Raw genomic sequence first — 13,570 nt, 5'->3', positions numbered from 1 at the left:
GCATGAATATGTCCAGTATCTGGGTTAATAACCAGTTCTTTCTGTTTCGGTGCCGAAGGCGGAACATCGGACTGAGTCTTTTTATCTTTACTTGTCTTTTTCGGTGTCGTACGTTTCGGCTCCGAAATCTTCGGTACCAAAGATTTAGTCTTCGACAAACATGGAACGTGGACCAGGACATTCTTGGATTTCGGCGCAGAGGATTTAGGTTTGACGCTGGCATGGAGCAGACTAGATCCCAAGCCGGAAGGCTTCTGTTTGTGTTTTGGCGCCAGGCCCGCCGGCGAGGTGCTCGAAACGTTTTCTCTGTGCCGACCTTGGCCCGGAGGCAGAGGAAGGACCGCAGCCTTTTTTTGTCTTGTGTTGTTGGGGCAAGGGGGTTTCTGTACTCACGGTACGCTGACCCTGTGTAACTTGCTCCTCTTCTTCCATGTCGGAGTCGGCCTCGTACACGGAGATGTGTTCTTCCTCGGCTCCTTGAGCTTGTGTTTCTTCTCGTCGGAATCTTCACCGAAGATGTGCGGTACAGACCCACCTTGGTGTTGCATCTCATGATGTCGAGCCAGACGGTCTCGAAGCGTCTTCTTCGATCAAAACGATCGACACGCGTCGCAGTCTTTTTCGTCGTGTTCCGGGGACAAACAGAGGTTGCACACTTCTTGCAGGTCAGTGCGCGGAAACTTAGCGCGACACCCAGGACAGAGCTTGAATGGAGTCCATTCTCAACGGCCCTCCACGAGTTTTCCGATCAAAGATCTTTAAGTCAAAACGATACGCAGAGAATGGGAAATGTGATTGAGAAACAATACCATTGAGGGTAGTGGGTTGCACGTCGAAGGGAACCCGAAAAACGGTGCCGAACCAGAGGGCAGCAATTCACATCCAAACCCGATGGCAGAAAAAAAAATCTAACAATGGAGCTGATGCCCATGTGCACTATCACCGAATGGAGGAGTCACCTACCTCGTGACTGGAAAATACTTCTTTGAACAAAATACAAAGTGCAAACATCCGGACCCAACACTAGATGGCGGGCTATGCAAATCATGTGATCTACAGCTCACATGCCTCGAACACTAACTTCTTTAAAGCATTGGGTCCTAGCTACAATGGTGACAAGTGGGCAACGGGAACAAAGGATAAAGTGTTCTTTCTAGATTTTCTTATATGACCAGGACCACACATTTAGGCTCACCTGGTATGATGGGCAATCTTCAATGGACTTTTGGTCATCCTTCTGTCTAGAAAGCCAATTGGTAGTTACTGGTATGTGTACAATGCTTCTATGAGATCAGCTTGCAACCGTGGTGAAACATGCTCTACCTCATTCCTATAGTAGATTGAGACACCAAGCTTGTCCACAGTTTATATATCAATGTCAAGTGCACTGTGGACAATCAAACAAGTCTCTGTAGGGCGGCCATCCTGCTGCAGCACAATTACACACAACTGGTTGTTTACTAACACAATTATCAATTGCAGCACTAGAACTGGCAGTGTTTTGTTAAGTTATGTTATTGGTGTTTTTATAGAGAGCTAATCACCCATGAGGGTACCCAGGACGTCTGTAGCAGGTGTATGAGGCCAGACCTGGGGGCTTACGCAAAAGCCAGGTCTTCAGTTTCTTGTGAAAGTCAAGAAGAGCGGAAGCTCTAATGTGATGTGCGAGGTTGTTCCAGGCTTTAGGGGCTAGGTATGTGAAGGTACGCCCTTGTGCTCTGCTTCTGGGTGTGCGTGGGGTGTGTGCTAGTGAGAGAACGGAGGAACCGAGGTGTCTGGAAAGTTGGTGGAAGTAAATGCGGCTGTTCAGGTAGCCAGGGCCTGTGTTCTGGAGAGCTTTGTAGGTGTGGGTGAGGAGTTTATAAAGTGTGCACGCTTGTGTATTGAGAGCCAGTAGAGTTCCATAAGGTGTGGTGTGGGCTCAGGATGGGAGGCTGAGGACTAGTCTGGCTCCTGTTTTTTAGAAGGTCTGCATTCTTCTTATGAGCTTCTGTTTCCATAGTCTAGTCCACTGGTGATGAGGGTAGGATGGTCATTCTCCTGGTGTTGACTGGTAGCCACTTGAAGATTTTCTTTAGCATCCTTAGTGTGTTGAAGCAGGTTGACACCGCTGCACTGACATGGGCGGTCATGTTTAGTTTGTATCTATGATAATTCTGAGGTTTCTCGAATGCGAGCTGGGCATCGGAGTGAGTCCAAGGTATGTGGGCCACAAGTGGGCCTGTGAAGTGACTCAGGTGAAGCGAGTCAGGTGAAATTAATTTATTACTTCACTCATGTTATCAGCACACAATGTTTCAGGACATTAGGTCAAAACATCAGGTTCATTAGTAGATTACGATGACCGCATTATTTATTTCAGTTTGTTGTTTAATAGAATCTAACTTGTCTATCATACTTCCACCTCCATATTGTTTGCAAGAACTGGGAAAACCTCCTATGGAATAGAAGTCTTCCTGGCCTACGTTGAGGGTTTGGAAGGAGAACAATGGTCACCCAAAACGAAGCGGTCTCTTCTGAAGAATTGCCTAGGAGAAGGTTTAAAAGAATTTCAATTATTACTGATGTTGGACTGTGACACTAACAGGAATTTGAACGTTTTTGACCATACCATAAAACAAATGGGGTTAAGATATAGCAAGGAAATGAATACACTAATGGAACAGTTTAAATTCTACTCCAGAATACAAGAGGCTGAGAAGAGCACAGAAGAATTGTAGGGATACTAAGATCATTGGCTGGTAGTTGTAAGTATGAAAATATGTGTTACTACCAGGTGTTAGGAGATTACATTTTAATAAAAAGTAAAAATAAAAGTACTGGGTATGACTTTTTTAACTTTGAACGCTACAATGACATATAGACAGGAATAGAATTTTCGGAATGATCAGTGGAGATTAGCAGTTTGCCTAATTAGGGGATCAATGTAATTAATAATAAAAGTTGATATAAAGGAAAATGTTACTTACCCTGTAAGCAACGGATCGTAGCGTGTAGTACAGCCCATTCACACGCTCTGCATACTCCTGCCATCTAGTGTTGGATTCAGATGTTTGAACTGGTTTTTAGGTCTCGCCTGTCGATGCGCATGCGCATCGAGCTTGCGAGACTATTGCGGCTTAACCACTCTTTAACTAACTTGCAAGGAATCGTGGCGATTCCTTGCAGTGCCCGTGACTTTTAAGCTCAATGCGCATGTGCATTGAGCTTAAAAGCGCGTGCACATCAGTTCAAGCCGCACTCCAGGCCCCTGCTGTTTTCACACCCTCTCCCCGCTCCGCCCCCTCCCCTGCCCGCCGTGTCGCAGATCACATAAGCTTGTTTATCTACTTTGAAGCGCACGGCCGCTAGGCCGTGCCTCCCCTACTCTCCTCCCCCCTCCTCCTCCTACTCTCCTCCCCTGCCTGCCGTGTCGCACCTCTCCCCTCTCCGCCCCCTCCCCTGCCCGCCGTGTCGCAGATCACAGAAGCTTGTTACAATAAGACGTTTAAACATTTCTAAAGAGTGCATGCGAGTGAATGTAATCGCCTTTTGCATGCTAAATACGTTTGCTACAAGCTGATGTAAAGTGGCATCTCGCCGGCTCCAGAAATTGCTTTTACGCAAAGATAGTCACAAGTAGGCCCAGGCCGTGCACACGTCTTTATTTTTCAAAGTAATCAGTCTCCCTTAGCACTCCCGCCGTGACCTGCAATGAAGTGGCGTCTGACTGTCGGTAAACTGCTGTCTCGCTTTTGCCCGGTTTACTGCACCTCTTACTCCAGAGGGCCACATTCCCCAATACAACAAAGACTTTTAGGCCTCCCGTGTCGTTTTTTGCACTCTACGTTTAAACAATTCAAGGGCGTGCATGCGGAGTGAATGTAATCGCTTTTTTCAATAAGAGGTGCATGCCAAATACGTTTGCTCCAAGCTGATGTAAAGTGGCATCTCGCCGGCCCCAGAAATTGCTTTTTACTTCAATGAAATCGGTAAAAAAATTCCGGAAACCCCTCTTTGTCGACAGGCGCCTAACACCCCTTGCGTTTTGCAACATGCTTTTCCAAATAGCAAATATGCGGACAGCACTCTTACATCAACAGGCTCCAACCTGTCTCACATCACCAGCCTCCAAACAATGCCACATCACCATGCTTCATGCACTATCATATCGCCTTACTCTAACCACTGTCCGCTTCCACACTTTTTCCACTTTCACATCACCAGGCTACAAGCACTCTGACATCACCAATATTAAATTAGTCTCACATTCACAGCGTCCACACATTCTCACATTCCCTACTGCCAAAAAATACAAAAGAAAAATATGAAAAAAAACTTCAACTTTTAAGTACATCCCATTTTACGTGGAAAAGCATACCACTATAATGAAGCTGTAGCTCATGTACTTGCTACCCCCTTTACTTCTCATGCATTACATTTAAAACAACAACGCTTTAAAAGGAGCATTCACCAAAATAACTTTGCAGAAACATAGGGTTACTGCACCTCTTTCGAGAGGCGCACAACCCCCAATAAAAAAAAAACTTTTTGCCCTCTCGTAGCACTCTCACATTACCAGCCTTCAAGCACTGTCACATACTCATGTTCCAAGCACTCTCAGTTCACCACCCTTTAAGCACTCTCACATCACCAAGCACCAAGTACTCTCACAATACTTTATTACATACAAAGAACAACTTTTTCAAAAATGCTGTATTAAACATTAAAATTTAATATACAAATTATATTGTTTTGCATACTTATTTACTACAACAAATTAGCAACATCTAAAACAGCTGCCATTGCTAAACCCCTCACCCTCACTCACCCTCAACCCCTCACCCTCACCCTCACTCACCCTCACCCTCACTCACCCTCAACCCCTCACCCTCACTCACCCTCACTCACCCTCACTCACTCACCCTCACCCTCACTCACCCTCACTCACCCTCAACCCCTCACCCTCAACCCCTCACCCTCACCCTCACTCACCCTCACCCTCACTCACGCTCAACCCCTCACCCACCCTCACCCACCCTCACCCTCACTCACCCTCAACCCCTCACTCACCCTCAACCCCTCACCCTCACTCACCCTCAACCCCTCACCCTCACTCACCCTCACTCACCCTCAACCCCTCACCCTCACTCACCCTCAACCCCTCACCCTCACTCACCCTCACTCACCCTCAACCCCTCACCCTCACTCACCCTCACCCACCCTCACCCTCACCCTCACTCACCCTCAACCCCTCACCCTCACTCACCCTCAACCCCTCACCCTCACTCACCCTCAACCCCTCACCCTCAACCCCTCACTCACCCTCACTCTCACTCACCCTCAACCCCTCACCCTCAACCCCTCACCCTCAACCCCTAACTCACCCTCACTCTCACTCACTCACCCTCAACCCCTCACCCTCAACCCCTCACCCTCAACCCCTCACCCTCACAACACATATTGTGTTACAATAGGTGTCACATTTGCGAAAGATAAAACTATCTAGAGATGTAGCATAACGACCAGAGCTGCCATATAAGTCACGTAAATACAAAACATGTTGCATTCCAAATGCTATAGGTGTCACATTCGCGAAAGTTATAACTATTGGCATTGTAAATGACAAAGCTATCAATTTAGCAATTTTAACAACGAAAAAATAAATAAATTATGTCATTTACAAGACCAATAACTACAACTTTTCTAATGCGAGACCTATTGCATTCCAACCCCACTCATCCACGCAACGCCACTCACACACGCAACGCCACTCACAAACGCAACGCCACTCACACACGCAACGCCACTCACACACGCAACGCCACTCACGCAACGCCATTCACACACGCAACGCCACTCACACACGCAACACCACTCACACACGCAACACCACTCACACACGCAACGCCACTCACACACGCAACTCACACACGCAACGCCACTCACACACGCAACTCACACACGCAACGCCACTCACACACGCAACGCCACTCACACACGCAACACCACTCACACACGCAACACCACTCACACACGCAACGCCACTCACACACGCCACTCATCCACGCAACGCCACTCATCCACGCAACGCCACTCATCCACGCAATGCCACTCATCCACGCAACGCCACTCATCCACGCAACGCCACTCATCCACGCAACGCCACTCATCCACGCAACGCCACTCATCCATTTGCAAAACGAAAATTTTTAAACTCTTCTATTGCGAGACCTATTGCATTTTCAATGCTTGTTCTTTGAAGAAGTCTTATGAGTCACGAGGTATAGTGAATCACACCTCTGCTGGAATGCGAATGGGCATCACTCCATTGTTAGATTGCTTTCCGAATAGAGGGTGAAAATAGTATGGAGTGGAGAGTGAAGATTATATGATGCTCATGTGCGTTTAGTGAAAACATTATGGAGACCTTTAATGTTACATCCAGACGTGTCTTAGGAGGTGGTTGGGCACATGTGAATCTACAGCACTACACACTATGATTAGATACTTATAGGGATAAGTAACATTTTCAGTTCATAGCATGTACTCTGCATAGACTGCATGGACTGTACAGCAGTAATCCCTGAAGTGGTGATTAGCCAGTGCATGTTGCAGAAGACTGAAACAGAGTTCTTAGAACAGCTTGGCCAACTTGTGCTTGTTGGTTTGCTAAGAAATCCCCACAGAAGTGTTGATGAATGAGTGTGGAGTGGACCATGTAGCTGCCTTACAAATGTCAGCCATGGGTATATTCCAAAGAAAGTCATAACGGTTTCTTTTTTCCAAGTGGAATGAGGCCTGGCGGGGTTAGACCAGTTTCTTTTAGCTCGGCATAAACTGTAAAGCAGTACCTACTCATATGCGGTGGGTAGCATGTGGATGACATAGATGTCTTTAATAATGTCCTCAGTGCTGTTTGTCCAACCAATGCTTGTTATCTAGTAAGTACATCCACACAATAATGTTTAGTAAATGTGTGAGGGTTGACCAAGTACCCTCTTTACAAATTTTTGGCTAATGGAATTTAACCTACCATGATCATAGATGCTGCTTTTGTTCTGGTAGAATGGGCTCCAGGTGTTACAGGAGAGCTCTTTTTGCGTGGAGATAGCATGTTTGAATACATTTACCCATCCAGCTAGCAATTACTGCCATTGATATGGATTGTCCTTTGTGAGGTTTTGCACAAGCCACAAATAGCTTATCGGTTTTGCAAAAAGAATTTGTTCTATCAATGTAGTACGAGAACACATTTTACATCCAGATTATGTAGGTTGCTCTTTGCTACAAAGCCTGTATTTGGGGAAAACACTGTGAGGTCTATAGTCTGTTTAAGACAGAGCGGGAAATCTACCCCGGGAAAGAATGTGGGGTTTGTCCCGCGTCCTGAGAACTACCCTGTCTTTATGAACATGTATGAAAGGTTCCTGTAGTGTGAGAGCTTGTATCTCACTAATGTGGCATAAAGATGGTTATTGCTACCAAAAATACTACCTTCCAGGAAAGATACCGTAGGTCACAGGAATTTATTGGATCAGATAGGGGACCCCTGAGTCTGGTGAGTACATCATCAAAGATTCCTTAGCATGGTTATTGGGACTCTCGTAGGGACCACTCTTTTATGGTCCTCCATGAAAGATTTAACTACTGGTATGTGAAATAGGAAGGGATGTTGCCTGTTCTGTATGTATGCCGCTTTTGCTGCTGAATACGCTAATTCTACTGTTTGTAAATTAGGTAAGTGGGTAATGATGTATTGAACAGCAGGTGTAAGAGGATGTGTTTTTGCAGTATAGTAGTGGGCAAACTTGGCATCATAGTAAGCACATGTGGTGGGTCTATGCGACTCCTTCAGGATGTGCAAACATTCTTGAAGAAAGCCTAATGAAGCCAACTTTTAAGACCTCAAATGCCAAATCACGAGATTCAGTTGTTCAGGATCTTGGTGCTTGATCTGTCCTTGGGCTCTGGTAAGAAGGTTGGGAAGCTTCATTTGGAGGCTGAAGGGCATTTCTAAAATTACAGAGTACCATGGTTTTCCTGCCCAGGTTGGGGAGGGGCGATGGAAAGGGGGGGGGGGCATTGTATGAGGCTTTGTGAAAGTTACCACATCTTCTGTACCACTTGTGGAAGGAATGGGAGAGGCGGAAAAGCATAAGCAAATACCCCAGACCAACTGATCCATAGAGGATTGCCCAGGGAACGTGGGTGTGTGTACCTTGGGATGATGTTTGGTCATTTTGCATTCTTGGGGTGGCAAACAGATCCATGTTGGTAGCTCCACAATGATTGAAATACAATTGTAGGATCTCTGGGTGGTGTTCCACTTGTGAAATTGCTGACGAGTCCTGCTTAACATGTCCGCAAAGTCATTATCCACCCCATGTAAGAATTCTGCCATCAGGTGAATATGGTGGTGAACGGCACAATGCCAAATCGACAGTACTAAGAGACAAAGAGGGAGTGAGAGGGTAAACCTGTGTTTTTGCAGGTAGTACATGGCAGTCATGTTGACAGTCCAAATGAGGACCACTTGGTTATGAATAAGCACTAGGAAGGCAGTAGGAAGCTTTAGCCAGGTGGACTGCCAAAAGTTGCAAATAGTTGATGTGGTAAGCTTGCTGGGCTGGTTTCCATAAACCTTGAACTGTGTTGTGATTGAGGTGACCTCTTTATCTGGCTTGGCATGCATCTGTAACAATGGTCATCTGCAGAATATGATATTACAAAGGCCTGCCACAGAATAGATAGCTGCTGTTCCACCACTGCAGAAAGTAACGGGCTCTGGCCGTTAGCAACACTAGATCTTCCATCTGACCCTCCGCTTGTGACCATTGTGCTGCTAGGCACTGTTGTAGGCGATGCATGCGCAGCCGAGAGGAAGGAGCAATTGCTATATAAGAAGCCATTATGCTAATTGACACACTATTGTTTTGAGAGTATTGTGTGCTGAAAAAGAGGTACAAGTTCTCCAAATACTGTAACTCTTTGAGGGCTTGGGTAAGCTCTGCCCATGACTCAATATAATCCCAAAGCAAGAGTAAGTCTGGCTAAAGCAGCTGCACAGATGCTAGTCTTGTTAAATGGTAGTAGTAGGCACTCACCCTTTAACGGTCAAACTGCTCTGAAACCATAAATACAAAAATACACAGAAGAAAACACATAAAAGGGACTGCTGCAATAGTCCAACAATTTAGTACTAAGATTTTTCTTCTGCTTTTCTTCCGGTAGTATTCTTATTCAATGTTGTCAATATGAATGTATTCTCCAGATCCAAAATAACAAGGGAGCCATAGTGTGAAGTCTCAAAACAATTTTCTTTTTATTCTCCAAAACATCAATGACACAGCCCGACAAACATGTTTTGTCCTCAAAGACGACTTCATCAGGGTTAAAAAATGTATTTGCAGCAATATCCAATCGATGTTAAAGTGTAAGGGAATCAGTTATCCCCAAACGTCTATCAATACTCGCTTATTCCTTTGATATCACTGAATCTGGAGTGGTTGAATCCGGAGTGGTTGTAAGTGGGATTGGACCGCATTTATGGTAAAGCCCAGAATGCGAAAAACATGAAATGGTCAAATGTGTGATGTTTAGGAATTGTTGCCGGCTTCAGCTTGTGATTAACAAGTTGGCGAGATTAGGATATATATAAATTCCCTCTCTTCTTAGGTGTGCCGTGACCACAGCAGGCATTTGGTGAATACCTTTGGAGCAGTGGTGACACTGATTAGAAGTACTTTGAACTGGTAATGCTCGTCACGTAAGGTAGTGTTGATGGCGGGATGAATGGGAATGTGGAAGTAGGCATCTTTGAGATCGAATGCAGCCATGTAGTCGCCTTTTTGAAATAGAGGTATAACATCCTGTAATCATTCCATGTGAAGGTGTTCTGACATGATGCATCAATTCCCAGGATGGTCTGAGCGAGCCGCCCTTTTTTGGTGTAAAGAAGTATAGTGAGAAGGCTCCTTGCCCTGCTGATTGTGGGATACGAGCTCGATAGGGCCCTTTTGAAGGAGCCCATGAACCTCTTTCTGTAGCAGACGTTGGTAGTCGCTGCTTAGTTTGTGTTTGCGTAGCCGTAAATCTGGCGGTATTGAAATGAATTTTAAGCAATACCCATGTTGAACTGTGCCTAGTACCCTACTGTCTGTTGCGATTTCCTGTCAACAGGCTGGGAAATCTTGAAGCCCGCCCCCTACAGGCGTTAGATGATACAGGTGGAAATTGAGGGGATTCACAGTATGTTAGGAGAGGCTCCTTTCTCAGTGCCTCTTTTACTTCTGCCATTGGTGTTTCTATATGACCCTGCAGAATATACATTTAGTGTCTGTCGCTGGAGGCTTTGTTACTACTTCTGGTAGGAAGAAGGGGTGCCTGGAGGGGTGGCTTTAGCACCTCCTCGATACAGATGCCTCTGAAAGGAGCCCCTTGGTGCTGCTGTTTGAATAGGAGCCATGGCTTTTGCTCTGTCTGTATCCTTTTAACTTCTCCAACATTTGGTCAACATGAGGTCCAAAGAGATGTTTGTCCTTGAACGGCAAGTTAGGCAAATGTTGTTTAACTTCTGGCTTAAAGCTAGAGACATATTGCCAGGAACGTTCTCTAATCTGAGCATGGTTATCTATAGCAACACATGGTATGAACACCAGGGTTCATGGAACAAACTTACAGATGTGGAAGTTTTGGACCTTTGGGTAGCTCAACGTTGTGTCTTGCTCTTGCTAAACTTGGCAACAAGTGTGAAAAAAGGGATATTATGCCACAGTGTGTTACAGGAAGCAAGGTAAACACAATTATGGATTAATCTATGGGGCAGCCTGTGATTTCAGTCCCGAAGTAGGTCCATGTGTGGCGCTTGAAGGGGGTAGATGCAAGGGTCTACGTAAGTGCAACATTTATATGGACACGTTTTACATTTAAGCAATGGTGTATTCATACACATAGCAGCATGCCATTTTAAGAGAAAATGTGGTACACAAACTATAGAGGAAGAGAAATCATTTGAGCAGTGGCATAGGACCTGGTGGGAACATGACAAAAGATAAACATTTTACAATATTTTTGTGCTTCACACTAATTCGTTGACTGGTGTTCTTCCTTTTGAATTATTGAGGGATCACAAACCGTGACTGAAACACTTTCATCGGTGGTTAAACCAGAACTGCAAGAAGGATAGTGTTCCTGATTGTAAGGAGGATAATCAAAGAGTCAAAGATAGAAGATGTAGATGGAACATATGGATAGGAATGTGCAAATAACTGTTTAGGTAGAAACATACAGATCCTTTCTCTCACAATGCTTTATGGAGCGAGAAACATTGTGAGAAAAAAGATCAGACTGTCTGTACCCCAGCAAAGAGTTCAAAACTGTTTCAATATTTCTGTAAGCCAACAAGAAAGTCAGTAGTCATGTGGTTCTTTGCTGGGGTACAGACACACAAATGTGTGCCCCAAGAAAGAGTTTTACATCTGTGCCGAGAGCAGTGGCAACAGCTTATCAGAGACGACATGTATTTAGGAGAGGAATAAGAAGTGCTCGACATGCTGTGGGAAAAAGCATTGTTGAAAGCCGCGCTCAGTGCACGGTTGGGCATCCTTACTGACTAGTTTGCTCTTGTGTCTCTGTGCTCAGTCACCCAGGTGGTGATAGGCTTGCAGAATTCAATGCTGCCTACGAACACCAGGAGTTTGAGGAAAGGAAGGTGCACAAGCATTATAAACTGCCCTATCCAAAATGGAGTTCTGTCCATGAGGTTCCCAATCCAAGGTGAAGTTGAGTATTTCCTACGATGTCAGTTCCAAATGATGGATGAGACACAAAACATTTGTCTCCTCATCTTCGACTACATTCTTTGACCCTTTGCTAGTATTTTTGTCCCAGATTTTTGCTTCTAGCAGTTGGAACTTCAACTGAAATTTAACTCTTGGTGTTATCGGTGACTGTTTTTTCTTCCCTGATGCAAGGGAATTTGGTGGCCGGCTAACCGCTTCTGTATTAATCTTCAACTAGAATCAAGAGATACAAGATTGCCTATGCATTTTTTTTAAACCCTTGTGGTTTTTCCCACACAACTGAGATGATCTTAAGCAGACAAAGGACAACTTTTATGTATACAGTTCTGCACAAATGAGCCCCCATGGCTTCTGGGAGAAGTCACCATTTTCTCTGGCAATCAAGAAGAGGCCTTAACAGACCTCCTTAGGATCTAATCTTTAACAAGAAGACAAATGCTATTAGGATTTGTTTCTTAGCATAAGAACATTTGCAAACAGCACCTGGCTCCTTTCTGAGGCACAGACACACAGTTCTGTGCCCCAGGTTAGAGACAAATATAGTTTTTTTCTTATCCTACTTCATGCAGGCCTGGACAGAATTGACAATGTGACAAAGGTTTTCACTTAGCTCTGGGCTAACATGCCTAAAATGCCCAATGAATGCCCAAGGAAATACCTAGTTCCGATGATAGGTCTGAGAAGTAGATCTGCTCTCAAGATATGTGAAGTGACAATTTGAATAAACAAGCAATCACTCAGCATTCAATCAGTGATCAATTTAACTGACTCATGCAACTATTTAAACTGAGAAGGTTTTTTGTAAAGATGTTTTTGTGGACACTAACTACGAAAGGAAGCTAAAAACTACAAGGAAAATAAAAAAATATTAACAAGTGACTAACCACCACATGTTCCTAAACTTCTGAATAAAAAGGTAGCTCACAAGTCTTGGGTACGACAATCGGTCAGGAAAGGAAATGCTTCAAAAACATGACTGTGGAAAGTGCAAGAAAGAAGCTTTACATTAAGGTGCTTTGTGAGATGTGGGTAATGGCTGTATTCAGGACCGGGGTTGGCCAGAACCTGGGGAGACCTACAAAACCAAGACATGTTTTAAAACTATCTGGGGGAGTACTGGGTGGAAAGATTTGCGTTGACACCATAATTTTTCCTACCCAGAATGACCACAGGTATCAAAATGGGAAGTAGGGCCGTTTGGAGGAAGGATGCAAAGACAGTGTTGATTAGGGGTTGTGGAGGGCAATGTTCACAGTGTGGGGCAGTCCCTTGGTGTGGGATGCTGTATCATATCTGAACTCCTAATGCCATCAAGCACTCTGGCTCACTTTCACCCAATCACCACGCCGGAGGTCTCTGACCCTCTGACCTTATTCTGAGGGTGACTGGGTTACAGTTGTTAGGGTAATGGCAGAAAAGCATTTGAAAGTTCTAGTACCTTGCAAAACTGGAAGGAGTCCTATCATGGTTGCCAATGTGTAGCATCGAGCCCTAGAAAAACATAACATCTAACAAGAGTCAGTTGATGCACTCAGGCTCGCTGGCTTGCAATGAAACCCAATGTCATAATTAATCTGTTAACCGCCTAGAACCGTACTCGATCCATAGTAAAGGAATCCTGAGGCTTTAACTTCAACTAACGCTTAAATCTCTGATCAACTGACAGAAGACATATACGTCGGGCGTGCCTTTCCTAATGGTCGACATCGGAGTATTAAGGTTGACTAGATAGAAGTGGGAAAATATATGCAACCTGAAAATGCTTTGAGTGTTTCACAAAGACCTAC

The 13,570-nt window shown here is 44.8% G+C and overlaps 1 protein-coding gene across 6 annotated transcripts in view; it reads right to left on the bottom strand.

Moving 5' to 3' along the window:
- Positions 1–13,570, bottom strand: part of ATN1 (atrophin 1) — a 200,559-nt gene that overhangs the window by 15,050 nt on the left and 171,939 nt on the right. For 4 of the 6 annotated variants that reach the window (XR_013598479.1, XR_013598477.1, XR_013598476.1 and 1 more), the window contains one exon: positions 1,196–2,528. The exons of the other annotated variants lie outside the window; for them this stretch is intronic. The gene's annotated coding sequence lies outside the window, so the exon portion shown is untranslated. The remainder of the gene's footprint in view (positions 1–1,195; positions 2,529–13,570) is intronic. 6 annotated transcript variants of the gene reach the window in all.

This window comes from Lissotriton helveticus, chromosome 7 (genome assembly GCF_964261635.1).
Source record: "Lissotriton helveticus chromosome 7, aLisHel1.1, whole genome shotgun sequence".
Lineage (NCBI taxonomy): Eukaryota > Metazoa > Chordata > Amphibia > Caudata > Salamandridae > Lissotriton > Lissotriton helveticus.
Note: the sequence above shows the minus strand (reverse complement) of the source record. Positions and strands in the feature narration are given on the sequence as shown.